The sequence below is a fragment of the Mesocricetus auratus genome, unplaced genomic scaffold (assembly GCF_017639785.1).
Source record: "Mesocricetus auratus isolate SY011 unplaced genomic scaffold, BCM_Maur_2.0 Super-Scaffold_100015, whole genome shotgun sequence".
NCBI lineage: Eukaryota > Metazoa > Chordata > Mammalia > Rodentia > Cricetidae > Mesocricetus > Mesocricetus auratus.
In genome coordinates, this window is record NW_024429198.1 from 54,265,381 (window position 1) to 54,283,539 (window position 18,159).

The following is an 18,159-nucleotide window of genomic DNA, read 5'->3' on the forward strand; positions in this document are numbered from 1 at the left end:
GGTCCACATGATTGTCATCGTCCCACTTCAGCAGGAAGTAAATTTGAGAATTCCAAGTCCCTTCTCCCTACTATTGACATTAGAGAATAGTTTACACCTGTTAGTGTTAATTTACAATTGTTTTAGGGTTGGGATTGGAAGGAGGTGTTCAGACTTAGGCATCCTTTTCAGATAAGTTTAGAATTTAGGTGGAAAGGATATGTTTAGCTTAGGATAAGTAGATTATAACTTAATTATCACCCTCTATGTATATATGTTGTATATGTTTGAGTTTGTATCAAATTTAAATCTTCTATTTAGACTAAAAGGGGAATTGTAGGAGTGAACCCCACAAAGCTATCCGCCCATGAGGGCGGGGACATGTAAACTGACACAGATAGATATAAAAGGAAGTGAAAGGAAAAGGAACCTCCCTTTTCTCCTGGAAGCCAGCCACGCTTCTAACTCCTGGTTTGTGCGACTCTCTCTCTCTCTGGTAAATAAATATATTGTTTTCCTTATAGCATCGAATATCCGTGATAGTGCACCATGGATTTGTGTGTGTGTGTGTGCACCATGGATTTGTGTGTGTGTGTGTGCACCATGGATTTGTGTGTGTGTGTGTGCACCATGGATTTGTGTGTGTGTGCACCATGGATTTGTGTGTGTGTGTGCACCATGGATTTGTATGTGTGTGTGTGTGTGCACCATGGATTTGTGTGTGTGTGTGTGTGCACCATGGATTTGTGTGTGTGTGTGTGTGTGTGCACCATGGATTTGTATGTGTGTGTGTGTGTGCACCATGGATTTGTGTGTGTGTGTGTGTGTGCACCATGGATTTGTATGTGTGTGTGTGTGTGCACCATGGATTTGTATGTGTGTGTGTGCACCGTGGATTTGTATGTGTGTGTGTGTGTGTGCACCATGGATTTGTATGTGTGTGTGTGTGTGTGCACCATGGATTTGTGTGTGTGTGTGTGTGCACCATGGATTTGTGTGTGTGTGTGTGTGTGCACCATGGATTTGTGTGTGTGTGTGTGTGCACCATGGATTTGTGTGTGTGTGTGTGTGTGTGCACCATGGATTTGTATGTGTGTGTGTGTGTGCACCATGGATTTGTGTGTGTGTGTGTGTGTGCACCATGGATTTGTATGTGTGTGTGTGTGTGTGCACCATGGATTTGTATGTGTGTGTGTGTGTGCACCATGGATTTGTGTGTGTGTGTGTGTGTGTGCACCATGGATTTGTGTGTGTGTGTGTGCACCATGGATTTGTGTGTGTGTGTGTGCACCATGGATTTGTGTGTGTGTGCACCATGGATTTGTGTGTGTGTGTGCACCATGGATTTGTATGTGTGTGTGTGTGTGCACCATGGATTTGTGTGTGTGTGTGTGCACCATGGATTTGTGTGTGTGTGTGTGTGTGTGCACCATGGATTTGTATGTGTGTGTGTGTGTGCACCATGGATTTGTGTGTGTGTGTGTGTGTGCACCATGGATTTGTATGTGTGTGTGTGTGTGCACCATGGATTTGTATGTGTGTGTGTGCACCGTGGATTTGTATGTGTGTGTGTGTGTGTGCACCATGGATTTGTATGTGTGTGTGTGTGTGCACCATGGATTTGTGTGTGTGTGTGTGTGCACCATGGATTTGTGTGTGTGTGTGTGTGTGCACCATGGATTTGTGTGTGTGTGTGTGTGCACCATGGATTTGTGTGTGTGTGTGTGTGTGTGCACCATGGATTTGTTTGTGTGTGTGTGTGTGCACCATGGATTTGTGTGTGTGTGTGTGTGTGCACCATGGATTTGTATGTGTGTGTGTGTGTGTGCACCATGGATTTGTATGTGTGTGTGTGTGTGCACCATGGATTTGTATGTGTGTGTGTGCACCGTGGATTTGTGTGTGTGTGTGTGTGTGCACCGTGGATTTGTGTGTGTGTGTGTGCACCGTGGATTTGTGTGTGTGTGTGTGTGCACCGTGGATTTGTGTGTGTGTGTGTGTGCACCGTGGATTTGTGTGTGTGTGTGTGCACCGTGGATTTGTGTGTGTGTGTGTGTGTGCACCATGGATTTGTGTGTGTGTGTGCACCATGGATTTGTGTGTGTGTGTGTGTGTGTGCACCATGGATTTGTGTGTGTGTGTGTGTGCACCATGGATTTGTGTGTGTGTGTGTGCACCATGGATTTGTATGTGTGTGTGTGTGTGCACCATGGATTTGTGTGTGTGTGTGTGTGCACCATGGATTTGTGTGTGTGTGTGCACCATGGATTTGTGTGTGTGTGTGCATCATGGATTTGTGTGTGTGTGTGTGCACCATGGATTTGTGTGTGTGTGTGTGTGTGTGTGTGCACCATGGATTTGTGTGTGTGTGTGTGCACCATGGATTTGTGTGTGTGTGTGTGCACCATGGATTTGTGTGTGTGTGTGTGTGCACCATGGATTTGTGTGTGTGTGTGTGCACCATGGATTTGTATGTGTGTGTGTGTTTGTGCACCATGGATTTGTGTGTGTGTGCACCGTGGATTTGTGTGTGTGTGTGCACCATGGATTTGTGTGTGTGTGTGTGTGTGTGTGTGTGTGTGTGTGTGTGCACCATGGATTTGTAGGTGCCTGAGGAAGCCAGGAGAGGGCAACAGATCCCAAGCTGCTCCATGTGGGTGCTTGACTCTGAACTCAGGTACATAGTCTTCTCCCCCTTCCCCCTCCCCCTGCCACCACCCCAGACAGGGTTTCTACACAGCCCTGGCTATCCCGGAACTCTGTAGACCAGGCTGGCCTCAAACTCACAGAGATCCGCCTGCCTCTTCCTCCCGAGTGCTGGATTAAAGATGTGTGCCGCCACCGCCCGGCAAGGTTCACATTCTGCTGAGCCATCTCTGCAGCACGGCTCCCTGCCCTCATCATTAGACTCTCAAGGGGTCGAGGCTTCACAGAGATCAGGAGGTGTGACTCTTTTTTCCCCTGGAGTACTGCTTCAGTGGAGCCCTTAAGTGGTGAGCCGAATGTTGATAACTGTCTATTTTTAGAAGGTATCTTTTCATTAGCCACAAGCTTCCATGTAGCCATCATTAAGCGAGTCGCTAGGCCCGTGTGCCCAGTGAAAATCCTTGTTTATAAAGCTTTCTAAGACACAGACAGAAAAATATTTTCCCCCTGTACTTCAAAGAGGTTGAAAGCAGGAAGCCTTATAAAAACATGAAATGCTGGAGTTCTGCTCCAAGGAGAGGGCTTGGAATTTTTCTGTTTGAGAAAAAGAACTCTCAGCTTCAGGCTGCCTCTGGGTCTCAGAGCTCAGTCAAAGATGAAGGGCTTCTGCCCCCCAAATTACCATTGCAGAGGAAGTTTCAGAAGCCACAGAGGTAAGCTGCATCCCTTGGGGACATGCTCAGAGTGCCAGCCCTTGCATTTGGAGTGAAACCCTCCCCACCTCCACATCTGTTTCAGGTCAGCAACCCTGCACCCCTTCCTTTAGGTCAGCCCCAGCTCTACCCTGCGCCCCCTAGTGGCCAGCGGCACTTGCTGGCCTGCCCCTCAGCTAGCCCAGGTGTCTCCCAGTAAGTTTTCAGAAAGACAAGTGGCCATCATTGCCCACCCCACACACACACCCCAAGAGCCTACTGCCCTTAAAGGCCCCTTCCATGGCTTACTTTACGCTATTCCTTCTGTGGGCCATCTGTCTATCCCGCCCTTTTTGTCCACCCTAACACAAAATACAGGATGGAGAGAGGGAGGGAAGGGAAGGCTGGAGTCTACTCTGGACCAAATTGAACCTCCTCCATTCCCTACCAAGGATCAGTGCTGAGCCCACAGGCCCTGCCCACATTTTGTTCCTCAGGTTCGCCAACCAAGCTGCCCAGCACAGTGCTGGCTAAGCACCAAAGCAGCCCCACTGGAGGAAGTCCAGCCCCACCGGAGGAAGTCCAGCCCCACGGGAGGAAGTCCAGCCCCACTGGAGGAAGTCCAGCCCCATGGGAGGAAGTCCAGCCCCACCGGAGGAAGTCCAGCCCCACCGGAGGAAGTCCAGCCCCACTGGAGGAAGTCCAGCCCCACCGGAGGAAGTCCAGCCCCACTGGCAGGAAGTCCAGGATGGCTGGTGGTAAGGAAAGCTGTAGAAAACAGGTGAGACGGTTGGGGGTGCCCCCTTTCCTCTTGCTTTCCGATCCTGGTGAGGTTGGTGACATCTCAAAGGATTTCTGAGGCCCTCTTTCTTGTTGTAGACTTGGGCATTGAGCATCAGCCTTCATCTGCTTTATGTTTGGACTAGCCTAGTGGGTTATCCTTCACAGTCCTCAGGGCTAAAAAGTACCAGTGAGATAGCTCAGAAGGGAAAGGCACTTGTGCCCAACCCTGATGACTCTCCGAAGCTTCCCTCTGACCTACACACACACACAGACACACACACATGTACACACACAGCCACATACATAAGCACATGCACAGTATGAATTTGAACAAGAATGGCCCCTATAGCTCACATATGAGTATCTGGTCCCAGTTAGTGGAACTGTTGGAGGAGGTGTGTCACTAGGGCGTCTACAACAAGCCCAGTCTCTCTCTGCCTGCAAATCAGATGTGAGCGCCCAGCTACTGCCCCAGCGCCATGCCTGCCTGCCTGCCGCCACACTCCCCGCGTGTGGGCATGGACTCACTCTCAGAAATGGTAAGCGAGCCCTCAGTGAAATGTTTCTTCTACAAGTTGCCTTGGTCATGGTGTCTTCACAGCAGTAGAACAGTACCGAAGACACACACTGGTGATATTAATAAATAAAGTAAAATGAAGCTATGTTTCCATTTTGGTTTTGTTCATTTTCTACTACAGACATGCCTACTTTTTAAGATTTACCTATTATTTTCTATGTATGATTTTTTAAATTTATTTTATGTGTATGGGTGTTTGGGTTGCATGTAAATCCGTGCACCGTGAGGTGTCAGATGGCGGCGGCCAGAAGAGGGTGACAGACAGATGCCTTAGAACTCGAGATACAGACGATTGTGAGCTATTGTGTGGTGCTGTCAACTGAACCCCAGCCCTCCAGGAAAGCCACCTCTCCAGCCCAAACATTTAAAATATACTTTTGTTAGTTAATTTTTATTGTAAAAAAATACTTTTTTTTTTTACACAGTATCTTCCAATCACAGTTTCTCTTCCCCTAGCTCCTCTCAGGTCCTTTCTACCTCCCCATCAACCCAACCCCATGCCTTTTCTTTCTCTTTAGCAAACAAAAACAAACTAGGATAAAGAAAAGCAAAAATACAAGAAGCTGCACATGCAAACACACACACACCCCTCATAAAAACACAAACTCAGAAGACATAATATACAAAACAAAGACTAACCATGTGAAAATAAATGCCCAAACAAAACAAGAAAAAAATCTCCCAAAACACGTATGAGCTTGTTTTGTGCTGGTCCTGTTCTGCCGGGCATGGGGCCTGTGCTTAAGTGTGGTTTGAATCTCCAGTGAGACTCCACTCCGGGGTAGGGTTTGTGTTCTTGGCAGGGGTGGGGTTTGTGTTCACTTCCACTTCCTCTGTCAGTGCTGGGGCTCTGTCTGGCTTGGACCCGTGTAGGCCTTTATGTGTTGATTAATGTTTTTTATAAGATCTAATGGATGGGGAGAGCTCTGGATGCCCTGCCTGGCTTTGACACTGCTCTGTGCTAACCCGGCTCACCTCTGCTGCTCTGCAGGGAGCCATTGTGAAGGGGATTCTGGAGTTCAGGGTGTTTCATATATAAGCAGTCTGTGTGTTTCTGAAACATCAGAAGCTCTTCCATGCAAACACAACTGTGAAGTGCCTCTAAGCTGTTCTGACGTTCCCTATGGTGGTCAAGTGGCCCCCTTTCCCCGACTGGGGCCCTTGGCCACACTTGTGGCTTGTTTAAATGAGGTTCTAACTTCACTATTGCTTCCGTCCTATATGCGAGCACTTCCCTGTTTCCCTTGCTGGACAACACTGTTCCACTTAGACCTTTTCCTGTTTCTTGCCGTTGACTCTGCCTTTTCTGCAAATCCCATTTTTATGTGGTTTTGCCTCTGTCCTCCCAAGTGTCAGCTGGGGCCTGGCTGTGTCTCAGGGACAGTGAAGAAGCATTTTTAATACGAGCATTTTCAGGTGAGCTCTGGGGTTGGCGGGCTTTCCTATAGCTGGTCAGGCAGGAAGGAGGATTGAAGAAGGAAGGGGGCGGGCACCGGAGTGCTGTAGGGAGGAAGGTGTGAAGTCAGAGGGTCCTTCTGGGGAGCTACTTGTGCTGCCAGATTGTGTGTGTGTGTGTGTGTGTGTGTGTGTGCGCGCGAGCACACGCACGCGCGTCTTCTCCAAGCATCTGGGACTTCCTGTCATGTCTTCATCTCCTTGTTTTAGAGACGACATCTTTTCCTTAAAGGCTTTCTGCCCCCCAGATTCTTTCCCAGGACATCCAGTTCCTGTGTCTGGAGACCACTATCCTGACAGAATTCCCGAGACAGGGTCATGTGCAAAGGAGAATTTATTTCTCACAGATCTAGAGACGGGACATCCGAAGCCAGAGCACTCCACCTGGAGAGTGGCTGTTCTGTGTCAGTGAGATCCACAGTGAGGAAGTGGGATCCACAGTGAGGAAGTGAGATCCACAGTGAGGAAGTGAGATCCACAGTGAGGAAGTGGGATCCACAGTGAGGAAGTGGGATCCACAGTGGGGAAGTGGGATCCACAGTGAGGAAGTGAGATCCACAGTGAGGAAGTGAGATCCACAGTGAGGAAGTGGGATCCACAGTGAGGAAGTGAGATCCACAGTGAGGAAGTGAGATCCACAGTGAGGAAGTGGGATCCACAGTGAGGAAGTGAGATTCACAATGAGGAAGTGAGATCCACAGTGAGGAAGTGGGATCCACAGTGGGGAAGTGAGATCCACAGTGAGGAAGTGAGGTCCACAGTGAGGAAGTGAGATCCACAGTGAGGAAGTGGGATCCATGGTGAGGAAATGAGATCCACAGTGAGGAAGTGGGATCCATAGTGAGGAAGTAGGATCCACAGTGAGGAAGTGGGATCCATAGTGAGGAAGTGGGATCCACAGTGAGGAAGTGAGATTCACAGTGAGGAAGTGAGATTCACAGTGAGGAAGTGAGATTCACAGTGAGGAAGTGAGATCCACAGTGAGGAAGTGGGATCCATGGTGAGGAAGTGAGATCCACGGTGAGGAAGTGAGATTCACAGTGAGGAAGTGGGATCCACAGTGAGGAAGTGAGATTCACAATGAGGAAGTGAGATCCACAGTGAGGAAGTGGGATTCACAGTGAGGAAGTGAGATCCATAGTGAGGAAGTGAGATTCACAGTGAGGAAGTGGGACCTTGCAGGGAGTTGGAGGGGGAACCTGGGAAGATGTGAAATCCGCAGTGAGAAAATAGGGCCCTGGGAAGACTGAGACCATGGGGAAAAGTAGGACACTGGGGAGGAAGTGTGACCCTGGGGAGGAAGTGTGACCCTGGGGAGGAAGTGGAATTCACAGGGAGGAAATGGGATCATGGGGGAGAAAGTAGGATACTGGAGAGGAAGTGGAACTCTGGGGAGGAAGTGGGACCTGATGAGCCACCCTGCCTTCATTTTAGGCTTAAAAACCATCCTATAGTAAAGACAAACTATATTCCTGTTATGTTTAAATCTGTTTCTCAAGGTTTGGGCTGTGTCCCACCTGTAACCTTAACTACAAATGGTTTCTGTACTGCCTGTTCCAGGAAATGGTAACCACGTCTTTGTTTCAAAAAGTTGCTACAACCATCTTGCAATCCTACCTTTGTTTCAAGAGGTTGCTATGACCACCTGTTGTTATGTCTACCTTATGACCACCTTGCAGTCTGTCTCTGTTTCAGGAGGTCATTATGACTGACTTGTGCTTGTGCTCTGTTTCAGGAGGTCATTATGACTGACTTGTTGTGCTTGTATTTGTTTCAGGAGGTCATTATGACTCACTTGTTGTGCTTGTGCTCTGTTTCAGGAGGTCATTATGACTGACTTGTGCTTGTGCTCTGTTTCAGGAGGTCATTATGACTGACTTGTTGTGCTTGTATTTGTTTCAGGAGGTCATTATGACTCACTTGTTGTGCTTGTGCTCTGTTTCAGGAGGTCATTATGACTGACTTGTGCTTGTGCTCTGTTTCAGGAGGTCATTATGACTGACTTGTTGTGCCTGTGCTCTGTTTCAGGAGGTCATTATGACTGACTTGTTGTGCCTGTGCTCTGTTTCAGGAGGTCATTATAACTGACTTGTTGTGCCTGTGCTCTGTTTCAGGAGGTCATTATGACTGACTTGTTGTGCTTATGCTCTGTTTCAGGAGGTCATTATGACTGACTTGTTGTGCCTGTGCTCTGTTTCAGGAGGTCATTATGACTGACTTGTTGTGCCTGTGCTCTGTTTCAGGAGGTCATTATGACTCACTTGTTGTGCTTATGCTCTGTTTCAGGAGGTCATTATGACTCACTTGTTGTGCCTATGCTCTGTTTCAGGAGGTCATTATGACTCACTTGTTGTGCTTGTGCTCTGTTTCAGGAGGTCATTATGACTCACTTGTTGTGCCTATGCTCTGTTTCAGGAGGTCATTATGACTGACTTGTGCTTCTATTCTGCACCTGTAACCCCACCTATTTTTCCCTCCAAACCCCCCATTTGGAACCCCCCTGCTTCTGAGCTGTGAAAACGTAGTCTTCCTCACATCCAAGACTGACCTCTTGAACTTTGCCTTAGCGGGTAGCAGCCCAAGTACACGAATAAAAAAGCTTGCTTTAATCAATAGCGTGCTTTAATTAATTGGGCCATGATGATTTGGATCGGTAGGGTGGTCTTTCTCCTTGAGTCTTTGGGATTAACAGACCCTGGGGAGGAAGTAGGAGTCACAGGAAGAAAGTGAGATCATTCGTCTTAATTTAGCTCCCACCCCCTCTGCCCTGGGTCCTCAGCACCAAACAATCCTGCTGCTCCTTATCTCCCTCCTACACAGTCATCCCATTGTGTGACTCCTCTTCGTGACCTTTTTAAATCCTAATTACCTCCTCCAAAACCCCAACTCCAAAAGCAATCAACATGCAAATTTCGGGGTTATGTTTGTTTGTTGCCCGCATGTGACTTTATGTAAACCATGGTTGTACCTCCCGCCCCTGGTCACCTGAACTGGGGCGGTGTTCGGGAGGGGGTGATGTTGTGAAAGTTGTTGACGTTCATTAGTTAAAGGCCACCAGGAGCTCTGAGGGAGGCCAACATCAGCAGGGACTTGTGAGTGCCATAGCAAGTGTCAGACAAGACTGAGAGCAGCCCTGGAATTCTCTGGCAGGGCTGGGAAGCAGGGATTAACGCGGTAAGGCGGAAGCTCGATGAAGAGCCAAGCCACGGGCATTAGCAGACAAGAGACTACACTTCAGGCTTGAACAGTGTTCCTGTTTGTGCCAGTCCTCAGCCAAGGACCTATTTATACCCTCATCTGCCGTGGATTCTGAGTGGCCTTGTCTGATGTGGGGAGCCTGTGAAATTATTGTTCCTCGGGAGACTGCTGGGCGTCACTGTGGGTGTCCAACCAGCTCCTAGCTCCAGGCTAAAATTTCCTGTCAGGTCCTAATAGCACTGGTTCTTCAGCTCACAGCCTGGCATGGAGCCCTGCAAGCTGTGGACTCACAGGGCTGGCCAGTCAGCTCTCTTCCTTGGCAGCCCTCAGCTAGAGCTCCCTTGGCTAAAGGCTTGGTTAGGTGAGGGACCACTTAGAGACAAGGGGTGTGTGTGTGTGTGTGTGTGTGTGTGCGCGCGCGCGCGCACGTGTACGTTTGTGTGCGTGTACGCATTTATGTGTGTGTGCACACGTGTGCGTTTGTGTGCGTGCGTGTGTACGCATTTATGTGTGTGTGCGCGCGTGTGTGTTTGTGTGCGTGTGTGTGCGCACACGTGTACGTTTGTGTGCATGTGTACGCATTTATGCATGTGTGCGTGTGGGCGTGTGTGTTCATGAGAGCCCTGATGTACAAATGAGGAGTGTATGTGTGTACACATGTTGTGAATGCTTGTGAATGTCAGAGGTTAGCCTCAGTTGCTGTTGTGTCCACCGGAGAAGCCCAGGAATCCTCCAGTCTTCTCCCCATTCTGGGATTACAAGGGTTAACACCACACCCTGGCTTTTACCAGGGTGTTGGGGACCGAACAGGTCCCTGTGTTTGAGTGGCAAGCACAGGCACAGCTGTGAACTTTGGTTTCTTTGTTGCACCTTCTCGGGGTCCCCATCCCTCCACGCCTTTCCCTCCCTTCCTCTAACAGTTTTTGTCTTAGAGGGCCTGAGGGTGGGAGGCTGCGCACAGCGTGCTTTGCTGAAGTCTGATGTGGCTCTCAGCACCGCTGACTTCTCAGAAAATTGCCCCTCCGTGAGGTCCTCCTGTCCTCGGGGAGGGATGCCTGAGCTCGTGTCCAGCACATCGCCCCCTGATGAAACCGAGGGAACGTGTGGACCACAGGCTGGTACAACATGATGAAAGTCCCAGCTGCCTCATTTAAAGAGAACTGTAGTTTTCTGAAGGCATTCTGCCTTATCGTCAGGCAGGCTGCTGAGGCTGTGGCATCCTGGTGGAGTCACATGGATTCATTTGCTTTCCAAGGCAGATTTCCCGTGGCTAACAGACTTTGTCCCTTTCTGTCTGGCTCAGTAGACACATTTGCTTCCTGCAGACTGTCCAGGTAGCAAATGGGCAGTTGAATGAGACCCATGCTTCTCATCTGTGGGGTTTGGCGTTTTTTAATTAGCTCACCGGATAGTCACCCATCTCCTTTAACATATGCATTATTAATGGCCACAGGGAAGAGACATCCGCTTCATGCAGTGATGAGCCTATGCTGTCTGCCTCAGCAATTGGCTTCACTCAGTTGTCCTCTGAGGAGCAATAATGACAAGACTGCAGAGAATCATCATTAGGACACTGGCCTGGGGAGCCCAGGCTACCCCACCACATCCCTGATAACGTGAAGAAAACAGCACTTCCTGGACTAGGTGTACTCTCTCTCTCTCTCTCTCTTTCTCTCTCTCTCTCTCTCTCTCTCTCTCTCTCTCACACACACACACACACACACACACACACACAAACACTCATGTATACACACCCAGAGGTTCACACACAAACATATGTTTGAACACACACAAACATTCATGCACACTCATGCACATATATGCACTCACATTTAATGGGGTTTGTGGCTGAGCAGTTTGGAGGAAACAGAGACAGGTGCTGGAGAGGCACAAAATCCATCCATGACGCCTTTAAAGAAATCCTGTCCTGCTTTTGCCTTTTGTCCTGCTTCCTGTGTTAGCCCTGATGTGAGCCCTGCCCCAGCCTTCCCATTGTATTGGGGTGAACAATCCCAACCCTTAGCACTTCTTCTTCTTCTTCTTCTTCTTCTTCTTCTTCTTCTTCTTCTTCTTCTTCTTCTTCTTCTTCTTCTTCTTCTTCTTCTCCTCCTCCTCCTCCTCCTCCTCCTCCTCCTCCTCCTCCTCCTCCTCCTCCTCCTCCTTCTCCTTCTTCTCCTCCTCCTCCTTCTTCTTTTCGAGACAGGGTTTCTCTGTTGCTTTGGAGGCTGCCCTGGAACTCGCTCTGTAGACCAGGCTGGCCCTGAACTCACAGAGATCCACCTGCCTCTGCCTCCTGAGTGCTGGGATTAAAGGTGTGCGCCACCACTGCCCGGAGGAGTTCTTATGAGAAGTAATTCACCATGTCTTGCTTCAGTCCCATGTACGAGTTGGTCCAGTCTGTCCTGTGTCCCACAGAGATACATATGTGCAGTAAGAACACAGACTCGGGGGCTGGAGAGATGGCTCAACGGTTAAGAGCACTGACTGTTCTCTCAGAGGTCCTGAGTTCAATTCCCAGCACCCACATAGTGGCTCATAACCACCTTGAATGAGATCTGGTGCTCTCTGCTGGCTTGCAGGCAGAAGACTGTATACACAATAAATAAATAAAATATTTAAAAAAATGGCAGGGCAAACTCCAAACCCTGCATTTCCAAGAACACAGACTCCTTTCATATTCATGTTATGACCCTGGAAATAGAAGACAATCCTTGTTCCAAGAACCAAAGGGCATCATCAAAGAAATTCCACTAACGGTTGACTCCTTAGCTGACCTATGCTTCTGTTTGGAAGCCTTCACGTGTTCCCTGCTAGTGAAGTGTCATCATGCGCCTGTTAAAAAAAAAGTCTGGGCCAGGCAGTGATGGTGCACACCTTTAACCCCAGCACTCAGGAGGCAGAAGCAGATGGATCTCTGAGAGTCTGAGGCAAACCTGGTCTACAAAATGAATTCCAGGACAGCCAGGGCTACACAGAGAAACCCTGTCTTGAGAAACCAAAGATAAAAAATAAAAATTAAAAAAGAAAGAAAGAAAACTCTGGGGTTAGGGAGATGGTGCCCCGGGTAGGAGTGGTTACTGCACCAGCATGGGATCTGTGTGTGGATCTCCTGGGATCTGTGTGTGGATCTCAGACCCCACAGAGAAGCCGAGTGTGCTTTCCCACCCTATAAACCCAGCACTAAGGACAGGGGACAATGACAAGCTTCAAGTTCAGTGAAGACGCTGTCTCAAGAAATGAGATGGAGGGTAACACAGGAAGACGCCTAGAGACACCTTCACATGTGCACTCACTGGTGGGCACACCCACAATACACATCACACACATGCCACATACATATCACACATGACACACATACACATCACACACATGCTACATACACATCATACACATGCTACATACATATCACACATGGCACATACACATTACACATGGCACATACACATCACACACACACATCACACATGGCACATACACATCACACACATCACACACACATCACACATGGCACATACACATCACACACATGCTACATACACATCACACATGGCACATACACACCACACATGGCACATACACATCACATATAGGTCACACACACATCACACATACACATCACACCCACCTACACATGCACATCACACACGGCACACATATACACCACACCCACCCACACATACACATCACACCCACCTACACATGCACATCACACACGGCACACATATACACCACACCCACCCACACATACACATCACACACACACACATACATCACATATATCCCCCACGCCACTCATACACATAGTCTTATTTTGCCAGACATAGGGGCACAAGGCTGCAACATCAGAAGTTCGGAGAAGACTGAGCCATGCAGATGGTTAAGATGAGTCCAGTCTGTGCTGGTGAGTTAATCACTCTAGACTCTGAATCCAGTGAGCTGAGTTCAAATCTCAGTGGGACCTCCAATTGCCGCGCCCGCTCACAGCCTGAGGTGGAGAATCTACGGAGGGTGTCGGGATTGATGACAAGAGACCAGTCGGTGGTGAAAGAAGGCTTAGCTTTATTCTTATCCCCAGCTGGTTATATACCCTGACACCAGAGGCGGCAGTGGGGGGTCAGGAAGAGGCGGTTAGTCATTGGAAAGGTCAGGGTGTTCCCGTGGGTGAGCCCTCATCAGGAACTTATTGCTCTGGTAAACATGTTTTTCTTTGTGATTACAGGCACTGGATTGTTTTTAGTAAACATGTTTTCTCTGTGCTCGGTTACAGCTGCCTGCTCCCAGGCTGATGGGGAAGTGGGCCTGTGGCCAAGGTCTCTTGTTCCCACAGTAAGTTCTCAGCCAGGCCAGGGTATACAGACAGACAGACATCATGCTCCTGTGTGGACTCTCATACTTTTTGAGCTGCTATGTTTGCAGGAAGGTGGGATTTGATTTTGGAAGTAAATGTAACTCCTGAGCAAGAGGCTCTGGGCAGCAACCATTCTTGCTCACTCACCGATCACATAGCACATGACTTTCTGGGCCTCGCAGGGCAAGCCCGTATGCCAGAGATAGGTCACACTCTGCTTCACAACACTCACAGGCTGGTGATGCGTCACAAAGGTAGGGAATGATGTCACCTCTGTGGTGACTGCTCAGGATCTGTTGTGTGACTTTTCTTCAGGGAACTTGAAAAACACCCACAGATCCGCCCCAGGGCCACAGCAGCGTAACTACTGCAGTGAAGTAGAGAATGGTGAGCTGATGAGTTTACTGTGATTACTTACAGGAGTAATGGTGAGGGGTTACCTATAACAGCATGATGACTCAAAGGTAGCTTTGTGAGGCTTTGTGAATCTTTTAAGTTTCAGGAACTCACTGAGACTTGTAAGTTGTTGATGTCCTCAGTATAAACAGTCCTGTAATCATGAGTTTTCTGGCCCAGCTGATCCAGCAGCCCTTGAGCCCCAAGTGAACACTTAGTGACTTTTATATTAATTAGAAATCTATTGACTGGTGGCTAGAGCTTCTTATTGGCTAACTCTGTCTTATTAACCCATTACTATTAATCTATGTGTTTCCACATGGTCTTGGCTTAATGGAGAACTCCTGATGCATCCTCTCTTCCTGGACTTACATCGCGACTCCTCTACCTACACTTCCCAGAATTCTCCTCCTCTGGTAGTCCCACCTATCCTTCCTGCCTGGCCACTTAGGTGTTTTATTCATCAACCAATAAGAGAAACATATACACGGAAGGACAACCCCATCACAGACCTCTCTCCGGGATGCAATGTTGATGTTCAGAGGAATTTGCCACATAACAGGGTCCCCTGCTCCAGGAGCTTCCTCTGACTGCCCCGTGAACTTGACTGTAACACTTGTATCCCACTCAGGGACTTGCAGATCACAAGGGCAAGATTTGTTCTTCATCTCTGTCCAGCTTCAGCTCCAAGCAGCTTCTGGATGAATTCCTCAAACACACTCAAAGCCAGGTCATGCCAGCAGCTTCCAGTCAGCACACAGGAAGCCTCCTCTTTCCTCTAAAGTGTGCCTGTTTTTTCCCTGCCTATCCTTGGGTTTCTGTCAGCAGGTCACGATGGCGGTGGATGACTGTCTTGCTGAACCTCTAAGCACATAGCCTCTGCCTTCTCACACCCAAGGGGACTTTGCTGGTTACCACACAGGTCTAAATGTGCAAAGGACATTTCATATACAAATATACATGTTCAGAGGAGTAGAAACAAAACTCACCAAGTAAACAGATGTCTGTGGTGACACCAAGTGGCCTCTGGGGGATTCGAGAAAATCCAGTAAGTGAAAGCACCTGAACTCCCTTTAACAGATTCTCTCATTTAAGAAGAATTGTTTAGGGGCTGGAGAGACAGCTCAGCAGTTAACAGTATCCACTGCTCTTTCAAAGGACCTGAGTCCAGGTTCAGCATTCAGGTCTGGTGGTTCACAACCAGCTGCAACTCCAACCTCAGGGGATCCAGCGCCCTCTCTGGCCTCCATGGGCACCCACACTCACATGCGCAAGCCCAGCCAGTTCACATACACAAATCATAAGCGACTGGAGAGAGGCCTTGATGGCTAAGAGCACTGGCTGTCCTTCAGGGGACTCTGGCAGGATCCCAGCACCCACAGGGCAGCTCACGATAGTCTTTAACTCCAATTCCAGGGACCAGCGCCCTCCCTTGACCTCCGTGGGCACCAGTCACGTGGTGCACAGACAACGTTCAGCACAAAAATACATAAACGATATTCCAAAAAAGAAATCTTTAGAAAAGAATAGTTGATTTGATTCTATCACTACAGTTACCTTTGATATACTTCTTGGCTCGCCGCCCCGCCCACTCTACAGGGTCTCTCTTCATCAGGAAGCAGAAGTGACAGTTGTAGGGTCAGGCTCTTGCCACTTCATCTGGCCAGGAGGCGGGAATGTTGGCTGTGTGCAGTCAGAAGGACTTGTGACAGACATATTGCCTTGAGAGAGGGAGGGAACACAGGACACACTGGGACTGCACTCTGGGCCGGAAGCAGTGATTTGGCCAACAGGAATAAGTCACAGCAAGAGCTCAGGTACTGACAGGTGGGTCTAGGGATCTCTACAACACAGAAGGCAGGAAAGTGGGAAGGCAGGGTCTCGAACCCACAGCTAGATTACGCTGTTATAAAGGGAACATGGGGACACAAAGTATCGTATTGATAGGGGCTAATTCTGAGTGGAGGGTGAGTGATGGAGTCTGCTTTGTCTTAATTCTCCCTCCCCTCCCCTCCCTCCCTCCCTCTCCACTCCTACCCCACCCTCCCCATTGTCTGCAAGGTCTGCTGTCTCCCATAATGACTGGAATTAGAGAAGTAGATTTTAGGACTGTGACGTTAAGAGGAGATGATGGAGTACCTTGCAATGACAAAAATCACCACAGGGACATCACCAGTGAAAGGCCAGCCAGAAACCTGTGAAATGTCACTGTGATAAAAACATTTCACAATTTATAGCAAGTGCTCAGACCTTGGAGAGTGAGGAATTTGTCAGCCCCTCTGGTGTTAAGAATCACATCCAGCTCACACCCACTCACGCCCAAATGGGAGCCCTGGGTGGTTCCCTGTGGCCCAAGGCTTTCCCAAGAGCCTTCTGCCTAGCATCCGTCCTCGCCTCCTTCCTGTCTCTGCTGCAAAACTTAAGAGGCCACTCTGTAGAGAAAAGCAGCACTCAGTCCCCTGGGTGTTCCTGTTTGTTGTGTTTCCCCTGTTAGAGCAGCGTGCCCATGGCAGCGGGGACCAGGTCTGTTTGAACTGTTGCCATAGTGAGGCCTTAAACAACAGCTGTGATGGGCATTCATGAAATACCTGTCCAAGGAAGAAATGAATCAATGAATGAATGAGGTCAGTTAAAGCTTCAGTGATGGTGCAAGTGATGTTTCTGGATGTTGAATCAAGAGATTCAGGTTTTCTCAAGAACTCGCTGAGGATGTTGCCTCAAATACCAATGTATTCTGTTCCCAGTGACTTCTTCCAGACTGGGAGAAATGGGCTTAAAGAAACCAGGCCTGGAAAACACAGTCGTGTGGCCCAGTGAATCAGAAACCCTATAGGTTTCCTGTCTGGGGTTGAAGGTGCATAGGAGGAGCCCGAGACCCCTCATCGGGCTGAAAACAAGGCACACTCAAGCACAGCCACCACAAAAGAAAGCCCCAGGAGCGAGCCTGAAGAGCTCCCAGCACCAGAGATAAGACCATCTGAATAATGACGGCTGTTTTGAAATACATCAAATACATTAAAATCTGTGAGCTCATATTGATTGTCTAAAAAATCCAAAACAAAACAAAATTTAATTGGTCACCTTGGGAGATCGCTAGGACACAAAGTTATTATTCTGGAAATTGATAAAAAGGAAAGGAAGAATTAAGTGTTTGTCCTGCTTTTCTTTATAGACTGTGTCAAGATACCCAACCAAGAGAGAATGCTCCTCTACAGAAAACCACTCAAGCTAACAAATGAAGAAGCAACAAAAGAAATCACCATTTGGAAAATCCCACTGAGACAAAGATCCGAGCAGCAGTAATTAATGGTTGCCAACCACTATGTAAAAGTCAGTGGAAGACGCTATAATGGGCCCATTGGAGCGGATCTCCCGTGGGACAGCGTTGGTATCAATAAAAGTGAGCAACTGGGTCATGGCACTTGGGCTAATGCTTTGCGAGCACACAGAACCACCTGGGAGATAATTCTGCATATGTGAACACATGCACACCTAGGAATATGCATAGACACACAAACACACATACACATGTACACACATATACATGTGCACACATGTATGCACACAGTATACACACATATACACACATTCACACACAAAGACATACACATGTGCACAAACACAAACATGCACACAACACACATGGACATATATAAAAGCAATCACACTTAAACACATACACACATGGACACACACACATAAACACATACACATATGCACATGTGCACACATACACATGCGCTGGATACATTACACGCACACACACACTCTAACACATGTGCACAGGTGGAGACAGACAAACACAGACATTCATACATGTGCACACACACATGCTCACATACTGCACATCTGAGTCTAATAAATCCTCTCACCAACTCCAGGAAGGTAGGAGCTACCTGGGATCGAAGGCTAGCTCAACAACTTAGTTCCAGGAAGTCATAGTCCAAATCTAGAGATGCAAATGCTTTTGCAGGACAAGTGGGTCCATTTCTTTACCTACACGACTTTGAAAACCAAAGAAGATGGGAGGCTTGAGAGATGGCTGAGTGGCTAAGAGCATTTGCTGCCAGGCAGAAGGACCAGTT

The 18,159-nt window shown here is 48.4% G+C and overlaps 1 long non-coding RNA gene across 1 annotated transcript; it reads left to right on the forward strand.

Moving 5' to 3' along the window:
- Positions 1-423: 423 nt before the first annotated feature.
- Positions 424-17,493, forward strand: LOC121144361. The gene is made up of 3 exons (XR_005881714.1): positions 424-475; positions 3,815-4,098; positions 17,247-17,493. It is a non-coding gene; the product is annotated as an uncharacterized LOC121144361 (long non-coding RNA).
- The last annotated feature ends 666 nt before the right edge of the window (positions 17,494-18,159 follow it).